Consider the following 19,486-nt stretch of genomic DNA (forward strand, 5'->3'; position numbering starts at 1 on the left):
AAGCAAAAAAGAAAAAGGACAGTATCTGATACTGAAAAAATGCATCAGGAAAATGTGACATTAAAATACGAAACAAACAAACAAAAAAAATGAAATAAGGGTGGGGTTGGGTGGGAGGGATACTGGGGACACCGGTGGTAGAAAATGTACACTGGTGGAAGGACGGGTGTTTGATCATTTTATGACTGAAACTCAATCATGAAAGTCTTGTATCTCATGGTGATTCAAGGAAAAAAGGGGGGGGGGGGGCAGTGGAACTGAACTACACATTTCAAATTGGTAATCTCACCATGTGTGCTTAGTAAAATAATGAAGGCTGGAAAAAAAATTATGAAATAGGGGCAGAGTTATAGTATAGCAGGTAGGGCTTTTGCCTTGCATACAGCTGACCCAGGTTTGATCCCTGGCATCCTCTGGTCCCCCAAGACTTGCTAGGAGTGATCCCTGAGCACAGAATTAGGAGTAAGCCAAGCACAGCTGGGTGTGGAGCAAAAAAAGCAAAAATAAATTAATTAACTAAATATGAAATAAGGGGTTGGAGATATAGGAGAGCAGGTAGGCGCTTGCTTTCCATGGTGGAACAGGGTTTGAGCCCATCTAGACCCCCCAAAAGACCTGCCGGGAAGTGACTTCTGAATACAGAGCCAGGGTAAGCCCTGAACACTGCTGAGTGTATATCCCCCACCCCTGCCCAGAAAAAGATGTTATTCAAAAGCAAACTTTTAATTTATGATTAGAGATTTTGAAAAACCTAATACAGAACATTAGCTAAATGCAGTAAAACATTTTTCGTATCTCAGGAGCCTGAAATATAGAACAAGGACTTGGAGCACTTGCCCTGCACAGGACCAACTGCTCCTGATTCAATCCCTGGCACCATGTCCAGTCCCCTGAGCACCAAGTTAGGAATAGTCCCTGAGTACCACTGGTGTGACCCAAAAACCAATACAAAAATAAATGAAAATTTTTTATTATTACTAAATAAAAACTGATACTATTCATCACTAATAAGTGTGCTCTCCAAGAAAATTGCAAAAGCTCTGTAGGCTAAAATGAAAGAACACTAGACAGAAACTTCAACAGTATAAAGAACCTTACAGAAATCCTGCCACTGACATACTCAAGGCTCCAGAGGTTTTGTAAAACAGTGATAGAACATCTCAGAATGCAGGTTCAATCTGTGGGACCACAAACAAGAACTGCATTATACTTCAATGGAAAAAACCTGAAAGCTTTCCTCTTGAGAGTAGGGATAAAGTAAGGATCTTTGTAATTGGCATTTTTATTTACTACCCAACTGAAATTCTAGCCATAGCAATTAGGAAAGGAGAGGGGAAAGAAGGAAGGAAAGGAGAAAAGATGACAGGGAAGGAAAGAATAGAGGAAGAGCTTTAAAGGCAACCAAATTGGAAATGAAAGAGTAAACTCATCTCTACTCATCAGCGGTATATCTCTATATGCGGAATAGCTGAAGAATAGCACAGAATGGGCCAGGGATGTAACTCAGTGGCAGTGCCATGCTTCACATGTATGAGGCCATGTATTCAATCACCAGCATCCAAAAAATATTTTTTTTATTCAATTTAAAGGACTGGAGCAATAACACAGCGGATAGGACATTTCCCTTGCATGTGGTAGACCCGGGTTTCCTCCGTCCCTCTCAGAGAGCCTAGCAAGCTACCGAGAGTATCCCACCCACATGGCAGAGCCTGGCAAGCTACCCGTGGCGTATTCGATATGCAAAAAAAGTAACAAGTCTCACAATGGAGACATTACTGGTGCCCGCCTGAGCAAATCGATGAACAGCGGGACTATAGTGCTAACAGTGCTAATTTAATTTTAAAATGTGAAAACTAGGGGGTTGGAGTGATAGCACAGCTGGTAGGGCGTTTGCCTTGCACGCGGCCGACCCGGGTTCGAATCCCAGCATCCCATATGGTCCCCTGAGCACCGCCAGGGGTAATTCCTGAGTGCATGAGCCAGGAATGACCCCTGTGCATTGCCGGGTGTGACCCAAAAAAGAAAAAAAAAATGTGAAAACTAGTGGGCTGGAGGGGCTGGAGAGATAGCACAGCAGGTAAGGCATTTACCTTGCAAACGGCTGACCCAGGTTCGATTCCCAGCATTCCCCCGAGCACTTCCAGGAGTAAATCCTAAATACAAAGCCAGGAGTAACCCCTGTGCATCACTGGGTATGACCCCAAAAAGCAAAAAAAAAAAAAAAAATAGGGGGCCAGAGTGACAGGACAGTGGGTAGGGTGTTCAATCCCTTGCTTCCATATGGTCCCCCGAGCATCACCAAAGTGACTCCTGAGTGCAGAGCCAGGAGTAACCCCTGAGCATCATCAGTGGGGTGTGACCCAAAAAGCCAATATATAGTGTTTATATATATATAAACACACAAGGCTCAACCTAAAGCACCATGTTTGTAATCTATTATTCAAGGGCTTAATGGCTCCAGAGTGAGATACAACTATTTTCACACACTTTTCTCTATGGAAACTTTTTTTTTTTTTTTTTTTTTTGCTTTTTGGGTCACACCCAGCGATGCTCAGGGGTTACTCCTGGCTTTGCACTCAGGAATTACTCCTGGCAGTGCTTGGGGGACCATATGGGATGGCGGGGATCGAACCCGGGTCGGCCGCGTGCAAGGCGAACGCCCTACCCGCTGTGCTATCTCTCCGGCCCCTCTCTATGGAAACTTTTTTTGGATCATTTTTAGAGGACTATTCATAACAAGCAATACAAAATAAATTATTTAGGACCCACTTTGGGGGCAGCATGGGTAACAATGGGAAAATTCTAAATAATGGTGGTGGGATTGGTGTGGAATATTGAATGTAATAAATTACTGTGAACAACTTTATAAAAATAAAATGTAAAATAGGGCTGGAGCGATAGCACAGCGGGTAGGGCGTTTGCCTTGCATGCAGCCAACCCGGGTTCGATCCCCAGCATCCCATATGGTCCCCTGAGCACCGCCAGGAGTAACACCTGAGTGCAAAGCCAGGAGTAACCCCTGTGCATCGCCGGGTGTGACCCCAAAAGCAAAAAAAAAAAAAAAAGTAAAATAAAAAATTTAAGGGCTGGAATGATGGCACAGCAGGTAAGGCGTTTGCCTTACACGCGCCGACCTGGGTTCAATTTTCAGCATCCCATATGGCCTCCTGAGCACCGTCAGGAGTAATTCCTGAGTGCAGAGCCAGGTGTGCATTGCCGGGTGTGACCCAAAAGGCAAATAATAATAATAATAATAATAATTTTATAATAAATAAATTAATTAAGTAGGGCCTGGTGAGACAGTACAGAGTGTAGGGAGCTTGCCTTGCATGCAGTTGACCTGGGTTTGATCCCCAGCACCACATATGATTCCCTGGGTCCAACCAGGAATAATCCCTGAACAAAGAGTAAGAAGTAAATTCTGATAACACTCAAGAATAGTAGAAATAAGTACCAGGAGGTTGACTCCACGGCTTGGAAGCTGGCCTCACATTCTGGGGAGAGGGCAACTCATATAGAGAAGGGAACACCAAGTAAAATGTGGTTGGAGGCCACATGGGGGAAGGGTGATGCATGCTGAATGAAGACTAGAGACTGAACACAATGGCCACTCAACACCTTTATTGCAAACCACAGCACCTAATTAGAGAGAGAACAAAAGCGAATATGGGGGCTGGAGTGACAGCACAGTGGGCAGGGCATTTGCCTTGCAGGCAGCAGACCTGGGTTTGATTCCCAGCATCCCATATGGTCCCAACAGGAGTAATTCGTGAGTGCAGATCCAGGAGTAACTCCTGTGCAATGCCGGGTGTGACCCAAAAAGCAAAAAAAAAAAAAAAAAAAAAAAAAAGCGAATACCCTGCCACAGTGGCAGGGTGGGGTGGGGGGAGATGGGATTGGGGGGTGGGAGGGATGCTGGGTTTATTTGTGGTGAAGAATAAGCACTGGTGAAGGGGTGGGTTCTTGAAGTTTGTATGAGGGAAACATGAGTACAAAAATGTATAAATCTGTAACTGTACCCACACGGTGATTCACTAATTAAAAAATAAATAAATTTTTAAAAAATCAAAAAAAAAAAAAAAAGAAGTAAGTTCTGAGCATCACCGGGAATGGTCCCAAAACAAAAAAAGACCACGGATATACCTCAGCAACAGCACTTGTCCTACACAGAGGTTCATTGGCACAGCAAAAGAAAAACAGTTTGCAACAAACTCATTTTGTTATAGTGAGTGATTTAACTTCATTTTAAGTTAATTTAAAGTTATTACATTGGAGATTAATATATTGGAAAGAAAAATACTAACGTATAAAAATACTGTGAGGAATAATAAATGATTATAAGGGCTTCATAGTTGCTTCCTTTCAGCAGCGTTTTTGTAAATCCATTATAGACTGTTTCAAAACATTTAAATAGAATCAAAGCACACATATTTTAAAATGAGGAGGTTCTGAATAGTTGTATGATTTGTTTTCTCAACAAATCATCCTTCAAAGCCTGAATTCACCAGATGCATACTAAACTAATCCACATTTTTGGCTTTTATAAAACCCTGTGGTTTTATATATACACGACTACATTAAGCAAATCCATTGATGTTCTGTTATTAACTATTAAGATGATCACCACTGTGCAGAGGGGGAAAGATGTTAATGCAATCAACCGTATGCTCACTTAAATATAAGGTATCTTCATTACTTTTGCCAATCTCGGTGCCAGAGAGATAGAACAGAGGTTCAAGTGCTTGCCTTGCATACAGCTAACCCTGGTTCATTTCCTGACAGTGTCATATAAGCACTTCCTGGCGCAGAGGCCCCCAAGTACAGTCAAAGGAGTAGTCTTCAAGCAGTAAAATCAAAGAAAAAAGCAAATTTTTATCTAGAATATGGAAAAAGAGTTTATTTTTCCTGAAGATCTAAGGGTAGGGGCCAGAGAGATAGAGCAGGTAGGGTTCTTCCCTTGTTTGCAGGCAATCCAGGTTAGACCCCAACACTGCATAGAGTCCCCCAAGCCTGCCAGAAGTGAGCCCTAAGTACCACCAGACATAGCCCCAAAACAAATGAACCAACTAAAATAACACACATTCAAGTGCAGGTGCGAGGTCACAACAATACTACAGTGGGGAGAGTGTTTTCCTTGCATGTGGCCAACCTCCGACATCCTATATGATCCCCCGAGCACTACCAGAAGTAATTCCAGAGTGAGCCAGGAGTCACCACTAAGCATTGCTGGGTGTGACCCAAAAAGACAAAATAATAATGATAATAATAATAATAATAATAATAATAATAATAAATAATGCAGTTGTGAAAAGGCCTTAACTTCATTTATTTTTAAATTTTTGAGTCACACCCAGCAATACACAGGGGTGACTCCTGGGTCTGCATTCAGGAATTACACCTGGCAGTGCTCAGTGGACCCTATAGGATGCTGGGAATTGAACTCAGGTCAGCCACGTACATGGCAAATGCCCTACCTGCTGTGCTGTTGCTCCAGCCCCAAGACCCTAACTTTACAGGTAGTTCAAAACTTCAACAACAGGAGCCGGAGCAATAGCACTGCGGGTAAGGCGTTTGCCTTGCACTCGGCCGACCCGGGTTCGATCCCCGGCATCCCATATGGTCCCCCAAGCACCGCCAGGAGTAATTCCTGAGTGCAAAGCCAGGAGTAACCCTGAGCATCGCTGGGTGTGACCCAAAAAGCAAAAAAAAAAATTAAAAAAAAAAAAACTTCAACAACAGGGACTGGAGTTATAGCACAGCGGGTAGGGTAGTTGTCTTGCACACGGCTGAACCCGGTTTGATTCCCAGCATCCCATATGGTTCCCTGAACACCGCCAGGAGTAATTCCTGAGATCAGAGCCAGGAGTAACCCCTGTGTATTGCCGGGTGACCCGAAAAGCAAAAATAACAACAACAACAACAGCAACAACAACCTCCAAATAAAAACTGTAATTTCAAAAAGAAAAAAGAAACAAAAGCACAGAAAGTTAGATGGGAAAGTTGCATAGAAGAGCACTAAGCTCAACAGGTGAGAACAGAAACAGGAAGAATCAGCTAGCACCAAACAGCCCAGTAAATCTTCAGACAATGACTTCCTTAACACCACTGATATAACAATTTTTACATAGTTTCTTTTACGGAAGTATTTTTTTTTATTTCCATTTGCCATTTTTTGTAGCAAGCAATATGAAGTAAATTACTTTGTGCCTGCTAAGGGGGTAGACTTGGGAGAGGTGGTGGGAAACTGGGGACACTGGTAAAGGGAAAGTCACAGTGGCAGTGGGATTGGTGCTGGACCACTGAAAGTCTGAAACAACTGTATTTAGAACAACTTTGTAGGGGCTGAAGCAATAGTACAACGGGCAGGGCATTTGCCTTGCACGCGGCCGACCCGGGTTTGATTCCCAGCATCCCATATGGTCCTCTGAGCACTGCCAGGGGTGATCCAAAAAGCAAGAACGACTTGATTCCCACTGGGGTGACCCAATGAATACTAAGCTGGTAGTAGTCTCACCCCACCAAGCAAATAGGTGGAGGGGTTATGTGAATATGAAGATATCAAGATATAAAACTCTCAGTTCTAGAAAAAGGGATATACCTGATAACCTTTCAGTAACTGTATTGCAAACCATAAGACCCAAAAGGGGAGAGAGAGAGAGAGAGAGAGAGAGAGAGAGAGAGAGAGAAAGTGCTTGCCATAGAGGCAGGCAATAGGCGGGGAGGGAAACTGGGGACACGGGTGGTAGAAAATGTACACTGGTAAAGGGATGGATGTGAGAAAATTATATGACTGAAACCCAATCATGAACAACTTTGTAACTGTATCTTACTGTGATTCAATTGAGATATATATATATTAAAAATAGAACTCTCAGCTCAATTGTTGTGTAAATTCAAAACTGTTCAAAATTAAAGTGACCAGAGAGCAAGTACAGTAGGGAGGATGCTTGCCTTGCATGCAATCAGCCAAAGTTCAATCCCCAGCATCACGCCACAGAGCCCCTCCATGAGTGAAACCTGAATAGCACACACCAAGAAGTCAGGAGTGCTGCCAGGTCTGACCCCAAAACAAAGAAAAAACTTAAATCAAGAAACAAACTTTAATCCTCTTGCTTTTTCCTGGCATCAGTCCTATCTCAGTTCACTATTAGTTACATTAGACAGTAACATCTAGAATATAGAAAACCCCAACTAGCTTTGGCTAACAATTTAGCCTGATGGGCCCTAATAGTGGGTACAGGTATTTGCCTTGCACATAGCTTACACAGGTTCAATCCCCGGGACCACATATGGACCCCCAGCAATGCCAGAAATAAGCCCTAAGCACAGTCATGTGTAACCCCCAAAGCAAAAACAATTTACCCAAGGCACCTGGTGGTTATCAAGACACTCAACCACAAAACAAACAAAAATGTTTTCACATTATCTATCAAGGCAAACAGACAAAAGTGTATATTGTAGGGCCAGCAATTGTACAGAAGGCACAGCATTTGCTTTGCATGCAGCCAACCTAGGCTCGATCCTTGGAAGCCCATAAGGTCCCCCGAGCACCGCAGGAAGTAATACCTGAGCTCAGAGCAAAAAGTGACTCCTGAGCATTGCTGGTGTGGCCCCAAACTCAAACCATTTTACAAATTGGTAGCACTGTCGTCCCATTGTTCATCGATTTGCTCGAGCAGGCACCAGTAACATCTCCATTCTGAGACGGGCTGTTACTGTTTTTGGCATACTGAATACACCACGGGTATCCTGCCGTGCGGGCGGGATACGTTCGGTAGCTTGCTGGGCTCTCCGAAAGGGGCGGAGGAAACATTTATGGTTGCTAACTTAAAACAAGAGGCCAAAAACATTAATGGAGAAAAGTCTCTTTAATAAGTGACACTGGATGGGACAGAGAGTACAGTGGGCAGGGGGCCTGCCTTGTACATGGCTGACTGTGTTTGATCCCCAGCACCCCATAGGTTCCCCCAAGCTCTGTCAGGAGTGATTCTTGAACACAGAGCCAGAAAAAAGCCCTGAGCACCACCAGGTGTGGTCCAAAACCAAAAATAAATAAAGGGCACTGGAGAGCCACATGCAAATTAATAGAAATGGTGGTGGAAGAATAGCAGTGAGATACCCCATAGGGCTGGAATGCTGCAGAAGCCTGAGCTCTAACCCTAGCACCACACAGCCCCAGACACTACGAGGAGAGATCTGTGAGTACCATCAGAAAAAAAAAAAAATCCTTCTATAAGTAGAAAATGAAAATTGGCCCAGCGCCTATAGCAAATAGTGCAGTAATGCCTCATAAGATTAAAAACATAATCTAGGGGGGGCAAGAGAAATAGCACTTCAGGTAAGATGCTTGCCTTACACACGGCCAACCTGGTTCAATCCTCAGCATCCCACATGGTGCCTTGAGGACCACCGCAAGTCAGGAGTAAGCCCTGAGCACAGTCAGTGTGCCCCAAAAACAAACCCAAAAATATGATCTAGGGCCAGGGAGAGCGCTCAACCCGTTGGAGCACATCCCTTGCGTGCAGGAGGCCTGGGTTTGATCCCCGGCACTGCACGGTCCCCTGGACAAGTGTAATTATTAATCTATCAAGAGGGATGTAAAAGAATGGCACTTTTATTCAGTAGCCCCAAAGTGTCCCATTTTCTAGGTTAAAGAGTTAGTGTGAGGGGGGGCTGGATCGATAGCACAGCAGGTAGGGGGGCATTTGCCTTGCACGTGGCCGACCCGGATTTGATTCCCAGCATCTCATATGGCCCCCAGAGCACAGGAGTAACCCCTGAGCATCGCTGGGTGTGACCCAAAAAGAAAAAAAAAGTTAGTGTGAGGGGTTGGAGCAATAGCACAGCAGGTAGGGTGTTTGCCTTGCACGCAGCCGACCCAGATTCGATTCCCAGCATCCCATATGATCCCCTGGGCACCGCCAGGGGTGATTCCTGAGTGCAGAGCCAGGAGTAACCCCTGTGCAAAGCCTGGTGTGACCCAAAAAGAAAAAAAAAAAAGAGTGTGAACACCTGGGATGATGTGGAAGAGGGCGTGCTGCCCAAGTATGAACCTATGGAAGTGATTCCCTGGCATACATCCAACACATGTATAACTACAGAAACAATGTGGCTCCATTGAAAATGTTGTGGCATTCTAACAGAAAATTGGATGCGGTATTTTAAAAGGCTTACCCAGCATCGAGCAGTGCTGCACCAAGGTGTCTCTGATGGCAAAGGCAATGGCCACCTGTTCACTCAGTTTCTCTGGCCAAAGCAAAATCTAGGAGAATATTCCTTTCCTCAGTACATCTGCGCCTCCATTGTGATGGATCAGCAATTATTGAAGAACAATTCCCATCACTGACATCCCCGGCCCTCCCATAACTACACCGCCCACCTGGAACCCCTGGGCGAGAAACAGAGTAGAGTGGTGTAAGAGTCCACCCGTCTCCCCCACCAGAGGAACACTCCTGCTGCAGACCGCGACGGCGGGCCTCTACCTGGAAGGCGCTCTCCAGGCCTCTCCTGCGGCAGCACAGTTTTCAAAGGTCCCCGGGTCCTTCAGACCAGGCTAACTGCCAATTACAGCAACTCAAACAAATTGTGGCCTTTCCCAGCTCAGTAAACACAGATTTCTGTCCTCAGATTTATTAAGATCCAAAGCGCGGGGCCAGAGAGACAAGGAGGAAGGTAAGGGGAGGGGTTGGGGGGTGGCTACAACGGCAGTTCGAATCCCCAGCACCACTGACAGTTTCCGAACCATGCCAGTCATTCCTGAACACAAAACCAAGCCCAGCTCCTGAGCACCACAGGCTGTGCCCCCCTGCCCAAAAGATCCTAAGTGATGGGGCAACAGATGTATGTAGCCTGGGGGTAGAGTACATGTTTCATATATATGAAGCAATTTCAAGGGGTTCAAACACAGCACTGCCCCACCTCCACAGAAGAACTGATCAAACTGCCTAAGTGACAAGGGCCCTATAAACTGGTATCACTTAGATACAAACTACGGTATGGAGTCAGGGAAAGGGTTCAAAGGGCTAGAACACGTGTTTTGTTGGGCTCATCACCTGAGCATTGCTGAGAATGACAAAAAAAGAAAAAAGAAAAGAGAAAACTGGAACAAAAATGTTTTTTCTTAGAGGAAGGTTGTGAGGATTGTTGTATCACTACTGAAAGAGTAAGTTTGAGAGACTGGATCAACAGTACAGCAGATAAGATACTTGCCTTGTACCCAGCCAACCTGGGCTTGATTGCTGGCATATATGTGGTCCCCCAGCAATGTCAGAAGTGACCTCTGAGCACAGAGCAAGGAATAAGGCCTGAGCACAGGCAGGTGTGGCTCAAAAAACAAACAAAAAGTTTAAGAATGTCCAAACACGGGGCTGGAGCGATAACACAGCGGGTAGGGCGTTTGCCTTGCATGCAGCCGACCCGGGTTCGATTCCCAGCATTCCATATGGTCCCCTGAGCACCACCAGGGGTAATTTCTGAGTAGAGAGCCAGGAGTGACCCCTGTGCATCACCAGGTGTGACCCAAAAGCAAAAAAAAAAAAAAAAGAATGTGTAAACACAGAGCTGGAGCAATAGCACAGCGGGTAGGGTATTTGCCTTGCACACGGCCAACCCGGGTTCGAATGCCAGCATCCCCTAAGGTCCTCTGAGCACTGCCAGGAGTAATTCCTGAATGCATGAGCCAGGAGTAACTCCTGTGCATCGCCAGGTGTGACCCAAAAAGCAAAAGAAAGAAAAAATGTCTAAACACCCCAGGAATGCTGGACACAAGGCTCGCACAAGTCAGGAATGGGTGACCTCCCCCATCTCCCTGTGCTTCAGGTAGCCTAGCAATCACACCAACAAACTAACTCTGGCAACATATAAGCTAATTAATGTCCATGATCCAGAGACTCACAAATAAACCTTGGAAGAGGAAAACGGCAACATGCCACAGAGATACCTCCAACCCCAAAATCACCATACAGTTAAAAATTTAATTCTAGCTGTATCACCCTATTTAAAATCTTAGAATTTCTGTAGCAGATGACCGCATTTGCTCCAGGGTGATACAACAATCTTCACACACTTTCTTCTAAGAAAACTTTTTTTGATCATCTTTAGCGGATTATTCATAACAAGCAATACAAACAAAATTATTTAGGTCCTGCTTTGGGGGCAGGCTTTGGGGACTGGAGTGGAATAATTTGCAAAATGGAGAAGGGAAGGGGTAATGGTGGTGGGATTGGTGCTAGAATATTGAATGTAATCAATTATTGTGAACTTTATAAAAATTAAATTAAACTTAAGAAGATGTCTAAACAGCAGATTCTTCTCAGGTTATATGGGGTTATTTTGCTTTGGGAGTCTGTGTGATCTGTGTGTCATGCGGTGATTGAACCCAGAGCACCCCACACATATTACACATTAGCTCCACACTGACCTCGATCCTTAAGTGCTCTCCTGGAAGTGTCTTCAACTATCAAAGGAAGAAAAAATGACTTTTTGTGGGGACCACGGTCTGGCAGTGCTCAGGGCTTATTCCTGCCTCTGCACTCAGGGATCACTCGTGGCGGGCTCAAGGAGTATGGGGTGCCAGGGTTCGAAATTGGGTTGGCTGTGAGGCAAGTGCCCTTTGTACTATCACTCCAGCCCAAGACATACTCTTTTTATCCATGATAAAAATTACAGCTGCTTCAGAGCTGGTGTGATAGCACAGCGGGTAGGGTGTTTGCCTTGCACTCGGCTGACCCAGGTTCGATTCCCAGCATCTCATATGGTCCCCTGAGCGCCGCCAGGGGTAATTCCTGAGTGCAGAAACAGGAGTGACCCCTGTGCATTGCTGGGTGTGACCCAAAAAGCAAAAAGAAAAAAAATTATAGCTGCTTCAACCAACAGGTGAAATCGGTACTATTAAAAATATATATATATTCGGGGGGCCGGAGAGATAGCACAGCGGGTAGGGCATTTGCCTTGCATGTGGCCGACCCGGGTTTGATCCCCGGCATCCCATATGGTCCCCCAAGCACCGCCAGGAGTAATTCCTGAGTGCAAAGCCAGGAGTAACCCCTGAGCATCGCTGGGTGTGACCCAAAAAAAAAAAAATATTCGGGGGGGTTAGAGTGATAGCACAGTGGGTAGGGCGTTTGCCTTGCACGCAGCGGACCCGGGTTCGATTCCCAGCATCCCATATGGTCCCCCAGCATGGCCAGGAGTAATTCCTGAGTGTAGAGCCAGGAGTAAGTCCTGTGCATCATTGGGTGTGACCCAAAAAGCAAAAAAAAAAAAAAATTAATTTTTTCTTTTTGGGTCATACCTGTGTCATACCTCTAGCCCCACAAAAATTATTTTTAAGAGATTCATGAAAAAGAAGCAGAAAGTTACCTAAGGTTCAAATTATTTGAACTAACTTAATTTCTTTTGACAATGTCCATAATCATTGCGATATCCAATATAAATACATGTTCTTTTAGTTACTTTTAATTACTTACATCTTTAATGATATAGCCAAAATTATTAACTTAAATCTATTGAGGATTTAAATTTTTTAAATAACGTGATGAATTAAAAGCCACAAAACATGAAGTTGGGCAGGTAAAGGAAGGAATTTGAAACAGATGGCGTCTCTATTTTTTTCTCCTGAGTCCATCATGAATGCCATCTCAGTAATGTCAAATTCAATTTGGTTCTCCAAATAACAACCTAAAACCTAAAATGGTAATTCTTTACTCTATTTTCTTCTTCAAGCTTCTTAAACTTTGGCAAAAATGAGTAGAACAAGTTATGTGTGTGTGTGTGTGTGTGTGTGTGTAGTAAGAGAGAAAAACTACCATCCTACATATTCTAGTGTATTTTCTTGAAAATCTCATTAATCTGAAGTTACTGAAGGGATTTCTAACAATACTGTTAATATTAGAACATGTCTATGATATCAAAATTTTCTGGATAAAATTATTTTTTATCCTTATTACAGAATAAATTATATTTCCATAAGAGAAATGTGCTTTAAAACAGAAACCAGGTCAAGAATAATCATTTGACTGAGTAGAGAGAAAATCCTGGCATTTTAAAAACATTTCCACAATAACTCCTCTAACCCTTTAGCAGCACCAATAAAATTAACTGTAAATTGCTCTAGTCTTTCCAATCTTTCCTAAAATTTTCTGAAATCATCCAAAACATAGTTCTGACTAAAGTAAGATTTAGTTATTTTGGGATTCCTGACAAGCAAATTTCATATGTAACAACTGCAAGATCTTTGGTATTGTTACATATTTTGAGTGAAAAGGGCACTGAGGAAAAGGATTATCTCTAAACTGTTTATTGTAGTTTTCATTTAAGCAAAACTTTTATTCTAAATGCTAGCATCCTATATAATACTGAAATAAATGATATATTATTTCAAGAGATGATTGAAGGGGGGGTAACGGGAACTTCTGATGGTTCTACCTAACCAAACTGACAGAGCCAAAGCTTTAAGATTTGAAAGAAAATGAGAGTAGTCCAAAAAATTACTGCCAGAAAAGCCATTTAGAATCTATTTTAATAACCTTGAAACAGGTCTATACCTGTAGAAAAGGTTAACAACTTCGGATCTTTAAAACAAACAAATAAACAAAATATTAGGGGTCAGGGGCTGGAACAATAGTACAGCGGGTAGGGCATTTGCCTTGCATCGGCCGACCCAGGTTTGATTCCCAGCATCTCATATGATCCCCCAAGCACTGCCAGGAGTAATTCCTGAGTGCAAAGCCAAGTGTGACCCAAAAAGCAAAAAAAAAAAATAGAGGCCAGAGATACTGCTCAATGAGTGAGTGCATTGCTTAGGCAGGTATGGGGTAACGTCCCAGAAACTGCCTGGTCTCCCAGAACCAGAGTTCCTCCGAGAAGAAACACAAATGGCCAAAAGGCACATGAAAAAATTCTCAGCGCACTGGGGCTGGAGTGATAGCACAGCAGGTAGGGCATTTGCCTTGCACGTGTCTGACCCGGGTTCGGTCCCTTGAGCACCGCCAGGAGTAATTTCTGAGTGCAGAGCCAGGAGTAACCTCTGTGTCGATATCGCCGGGTGTGACCCAAAAAACAAAATAAAAGAAAAAATTTTAATTCAAATTAAAGGGCCAAGGAGATAGTACAACAGGTAAGGTGCTTTCCTTGTATACAGCCAAGCCTAGTTTGATCCCCAGCATCCTAGATGGTTCCCGGAGTGCTGCCAGGAGCATTTCCTGAGTGCAGAGCTAGGAGTTCTGAGCATCAACTCTGAGCATCACCTGGTATGGTCCAAAAGCCAAAGAAAGTCTTGAAATGATAAATTAAAATCAAAACTATATGCCTTACTAATGATTTAAAGTAGCTGGTGAGATGACTCATGGGTTGGGGTTGGAACAAATGCTCTGCATGCAGGAAGCCTGGGTTCAATCCCTGGCACCGCATGATACCAGAGCAATGGGGAGAGCAACCCACACAAGCAGCAAGTTCCCCAAAATAGCCCCAGGCACCATCACTGGGTAAAGACCCCCTTTTCCCCCCACACCCCTCCCTGCCCCAACAACAAAAAGACAAAAACTTACAATATTATCTGCTCATGTATGAGGGCTGAACAGATAGTACTTAGCACTCAGGCACCTGCCTTGCACGGCACGCAGCAGATTCCCAGCATTCCCAGATTCCCAGATTCCCAGTTCATTCCCAGCATCCCATATGGTCCCCTGAGCACTGCCAGGAGTTACTGCTGAGTGCAGAGCCAGGAGTAACCCCTGAGCATCTCGGGTGTGACCCAAAAAGCAAAAAATTTTTTAAAAAAACAAAAAATAAGCTCTTTAAGATAGTAAACTGTTTTTGTTTTGTTTTGGTTTGGTTTGGGGACTACCTTGGACAGTGTTCAAGGTTTTATGCTTGTCTTGCTTCCCCTCCCCCCAAAAAATTATTATTTTTTAACTCATTATAAAAGTATATTTGGGGCTAGAGAGGTTACACTGAGTTGAGATGCCTTCCTGGCATGAGTCTACCCTGGTTCAATTCCTGGCACTACAATCCCTCAGGATTGCCAAGAATAAGCCCTCACCACAGCACAGCCAGGATTGTGGTCAAGCCACCCACCCCACCCACAAAATAACTTTTAAAAAAATAAGAATTTTTTTTAAATGGGGGGTGAAAATAAGAATTTTTCTTTAATGGGGGGTGAACCACACCAGGTGCTAATGGGTTACTCCTGGCTCTGAACTTAGAAATTACTCCTGGCAGTATTTGGGGCACTGCGTGGGATGTCGAGGATAGAAACCCGGGTCCATCCTATGTAAGGCAAATGCTCTACCCACTATACTTTCTCTCTAGGTCTAAAGATTTAAAACTTTTGAACTACTCACTACAAGTGGCATATAAAAACAGACTAAAGGGTAGAGCCAGTGCAACAGCACAGTGGGGAGGGCACTTGCCTGGCACACAGCAGACTCAAGTTCAATTATCAGCATCCCATCCCATATGGTCCCCCTGAGCACTGCCAGAAAAGATTCCTGAATGAAGAACGAGGAGTAATCTCTGAGCATCACTGGGTATAGCCCCCCACTACTTCCCCCCTCCCAAAAAAAAAGTCTAAAGGAGCAGAGGCAATAGTACAGTGAACAGGGCATTTGTCTTGCACATGGTCCCCAGCACCACATAAGATCATCCTATCAGAAGTGATCCCTCAGTGCAGAGCCAGGAGTAAGCCCTGAGCATTGCCAGCGTGGCCCAAAAACCAAAATAAATCACATATTCAAATCAAATATTAAAAATAAAAATAAAACTAAAATCTGACATCAACATCGCATGTAACTACCATTTTAAAAACAAAACATAGACTTCCTTTTTTTGTTATTACATTATCATAAATCTAAGGAAAATCATTTACTTTATAAAACATTACATAAATCTAGGTTTGGGTTTTTAAATCTGTTGAGTCATGGCGTGATGTTGTGAGGGTCACACCTAGCAGTGCTCAGTAGTTGATTTTATTCTTAAAGTTACAACTAACTCCTATTTTATGTCACAATTTAAATTCTCTTCAAAGACACATGATGTTAATAAAATTTTATATACATTACTTTTAAACGTTTTCTTAGCAATCCATCTAAACCCACCACAAATCTGAGACTGCTCTTTGAAACCTATCTTGATCATTTTGATAAACGCACACATTCTGTTATTTTTGAGTTTTCGGAAACCAGTAACTGAGTTTCACAGTACTTATGGTTAATGTCTAGCAGCCACTAGAAAGTCCCTTCATGCACATGTTTTGAAATATCCAGTTCCCGTCCTACTTCAACCTAGTTCCACAAAAACGGGTTGCTTCTGACGGGGTAAGATGAACGACCCTAACTCCTATTTTAATTAGAAAAGTGCTTCCTTTAGGAACACTGTGCTTAAATGCTTTGTCACCTCTACAATACTGATAAACCTGTAACATTCCCAGTGGAGAAAGGGAATCTCTTGTCAATTGCAAGCCTCGCCCAAGGTGGCCGACCCTGGATTCACGCTCCAGGCTTACTGGCCTCAAAGTTAAGACTTGCACAGCTGATCCGATCATCTTTTATTAAAAGATGGGGCCCCGGGCTGTGACCCCGGGGACCTGCTCCCAGCACGCGCACGGCTCCATCCCGGGATAACCTGTCCGAGGCGCTAACTCGGGTAGAAACCCAGAGAGCTTTCTGCTCCACGTAAACTGGGGCAGACGCGGGAGCAGGCTAAGAAAGGGGCTTGCCTCGACATGTCTCGCTTAAACTTGGGTTGCTCCCCCACTCTGCATTTCACAAACCCTTTTATCGACCACACGGGGCTATGCCAGATGAGCCTGGAGCCGGGCGCTTTACAGACAGAAATGCACTTTTCTGATAACTGCTATCAGATTTAATATAGAGCTGGCACTCTGCGAGGACTGGAAAGCATCGCGTAAGGGGGCAGCACACATCCAGCCCACCTCCTTTTCTTTTTCGAGGGGATACCTGCCCACATGAAAGGGGGAAGGGGAGAGCAGTGAAGTTCCTCCTTCACGGGAGGGGGAGCAGTGCGCGGAAGCGGCGGGGAGGAACGAGTTCCCGCAGCCCTGGCTCCAAGGGCGGCTCCCCGAGGGGCCCCGCCGACGCCCCGAGCCCGGGCTCCGGCCCCGCGCGGCGGGCAGGGACGGCGAGCCCGGGCTGCCCCGAGACCCCTGCGCTCCCCGGGTGCGGACGGGCCATACCACCCCAGCCCGAGTCTGGTCTCCGGGGAGCGCCGCCCCCGCAGCCTCCACCGGGCACCCCAAACTCTCAGCAAGACATACATCTCTCGCACTCCCCAGACTCGCCAAAGCTGGCCACCCCAAACTCCTGAGCGAGCGGGGTCCCCCTGCGCAGAAACGCACGCGCACACACACACACGCGCGCGCACACACACACACACACACACACACACACACACACACAAACACACACACAGACACACACAGACAGACACACACACACACACTCCCCAGCCTCGCCAAACCGGAGCCGGTACCTGGTCTGGCCGTGCTCCGGGACTTGGTGCCGACGGATGCGATCCCCTGCCAAAGGCGCCCCGCGCTACCCCACCCACCCGCAGCGGTGGCTTCTCTCTTTCCCAGGAGCCGGAGGAAGGAGAGGTGCGGGAGGGGAGGGGGATGCAGGGAGCCGATGGGCGGCAGGAGCCGAACCGGAACCACTAGTGCTGGCCCCGCCCCCGGCCCGGCTGCAGAACGCCCGGCCCTCCCCATAGGACACACTTTGAGCCGACTTGGAGAACGAGATACCACTACTTCCGGGTCATTGCGGCGGCTGTCCCCCTCCTTGGCAACCGCGTGGAGTTGCTAAGCGGAAGTACCTTCAAAGACAAACCCCCACCCCGTTCCTTCCGGGACTTCCTATAGGTAGCCGCTAACTTGTGTTCGGCACCGTCCTACAGTCACACCTTCTGCTCCTTGGAGACCGAACAAAAGCTTCGCCGCCAGAGGCTCGGAAGTCTGTCCGGCTTTACACTTAAACGGAGCCACTCCCTGGAACCTCCAGCCTTTCCGTGTACCGGCTCCGCCTCCAGGCGGGTCGGGTCCGCAGGTCTCCTGCTCTCCCAGTCTTTCTTGGGAGCTTTGCTGTGTAGCCGTTTAGCAAGCATCTCCCTCTCGTAGACTTTCAGCTGTGTTTCATCTAGGGTTTTAAAACCTGTTTCATGTTATGAGAGATTTTTCATGCACTTGGTTCTCCTGGTAGCCTCTGAAACCAAACGGGGAGACTGCGAAAGAATTGCATATATATCCAAGATCTGGACTGGCCTTGCTAAATCGAAGAGGCAAACAAAAGGGGGAAACGAGTAGGGCTTTTAATCCTTAAAAAAAAAAAAAAAAAAAAAAAAAAGGCACTGAGAAAAGACCAAAGGAAATCTGAAATCAAGCCTGGAAAGGAGGAAGACATCAAATCCTTTACTCTGAATAAGTGTTCATACCTACAAAGTGAACAAGGAAAATGTCAAAAAGAAAATTTTTTCTTGTGTTAGGGTGAGTAAGCCTTGAAAATATCAGGGAAATTGGTTGCATTATTAACTCTAGAAAAATCTTTATATCAGTATTGAAAACTGGCATATGCCAGGGTTAAGGCGCTTGCATGGCATTCTGCACACCCTGGAGGGAATCCACACCTCAGCTGGTCCCCAGACACCTTAGGGGTCCACTTCTGAGCACCACAGGGTTTGGCCCATGCCCCACACCCAGAAAAAAAAAAAGTAAAACTCCTGTGTGACTTTTTCAAGTTATCTTGTGTAGGTTTGCTAAAAAAGTTTGTAACAAGCAGCACAAAATAAATTGTTTAGGGCCTGCTGCTGGGGCAGACCGGTGGTAGTGGAGGAAATTGGAAATAATGGTGGGATTGGTGTTGGAATATTGAGTGTAATAAATCATTGTGTGTAAATTCACAAAGTAGTGCGGGTGCTGCAAAGGTGCAATGATGTCTTCGTTCTCCAGCAAAGAAACAGGGACCACAGACTGATGGTGAAAATGCCCCATCTAATGCAGAGTTGCTAGCATACTTATATGAGGTAGCATACTTATATGAGGTAAAGACATAGGTGTGATTAGTCATTTACATAGATAAACATTTGGCAGAGGAAATTCTCTTGGGGAGATCAACTCAAGAAGACACTCTGTCTCTCAGGGACATCTACATTGCTTTTATCTTTCCTCTAGTTGTATAATTTATCAATACTTGCAGTTGTTTGGATAAACACAGTAAGAGACATAGATCCCAACACTTAGTTCTCTGGGCTGAGAGCAAGCAAGGCTTTTAACACTTAGTTCTCTGGGCTCTGAGAGCCAACAAGTCTTTTACCGTAAATCCCAGACTAAGTACTCAGGCCAGTTCAGCTAGTCCTTCCCCATTGCAGTCCTGTCTGTTAAATTGTAACAGCTTGCAATAAGACCATGCATTTATGCTTCCTAGAATGTCCCATTTCAGGGCCGGAGCGATAGCACAGCGGGTAGGGTGTTTGCCTT

At 45.1% G+C, this 19,486-nt stretch overlaps 1 protein-coding gene across 4 annotated transcripts in view; it reads right to left on the reverse strand.

The window, feature by feature from the left end:
* Positions 1 to 17,636, reverse strand: part of CSNK1G1 (casein kinase 1 gamma 1) — a 161,413-nt gene extending 143,777 nt beyond the window's left edge. For all 4 annotated transcript variants that reach the window (XM_004619619.2, XM_004619620.2, XM_004619617.2 and 1 more), the window contains exon 1: positions 17,488 to 17,636. The gene's annotated coding sequence lies outside the window, so the exon portion shown is untranslated. The remainder of the gene's footprint in view (positions 1 to 17,487) is intronic.
* Between the last annotated feature and the right edge of the window lie 1,850 nt (positions 17,637 to 19,486).

This window comes from Sorex araneus, chromosome 2 (genome assembly GCF_027595985.1).
Source record: "Sorex araneus isolate mSorAra2 chromosome 2, mSorAra2.pri, whole genome shotgun sequence".
NCBI classification, from domain to species: Eukaryota; Metazoa; Chordata; class Mammalia; order Eulipotyphla; family Soricidae; genus Sorex; species Sorex araneus.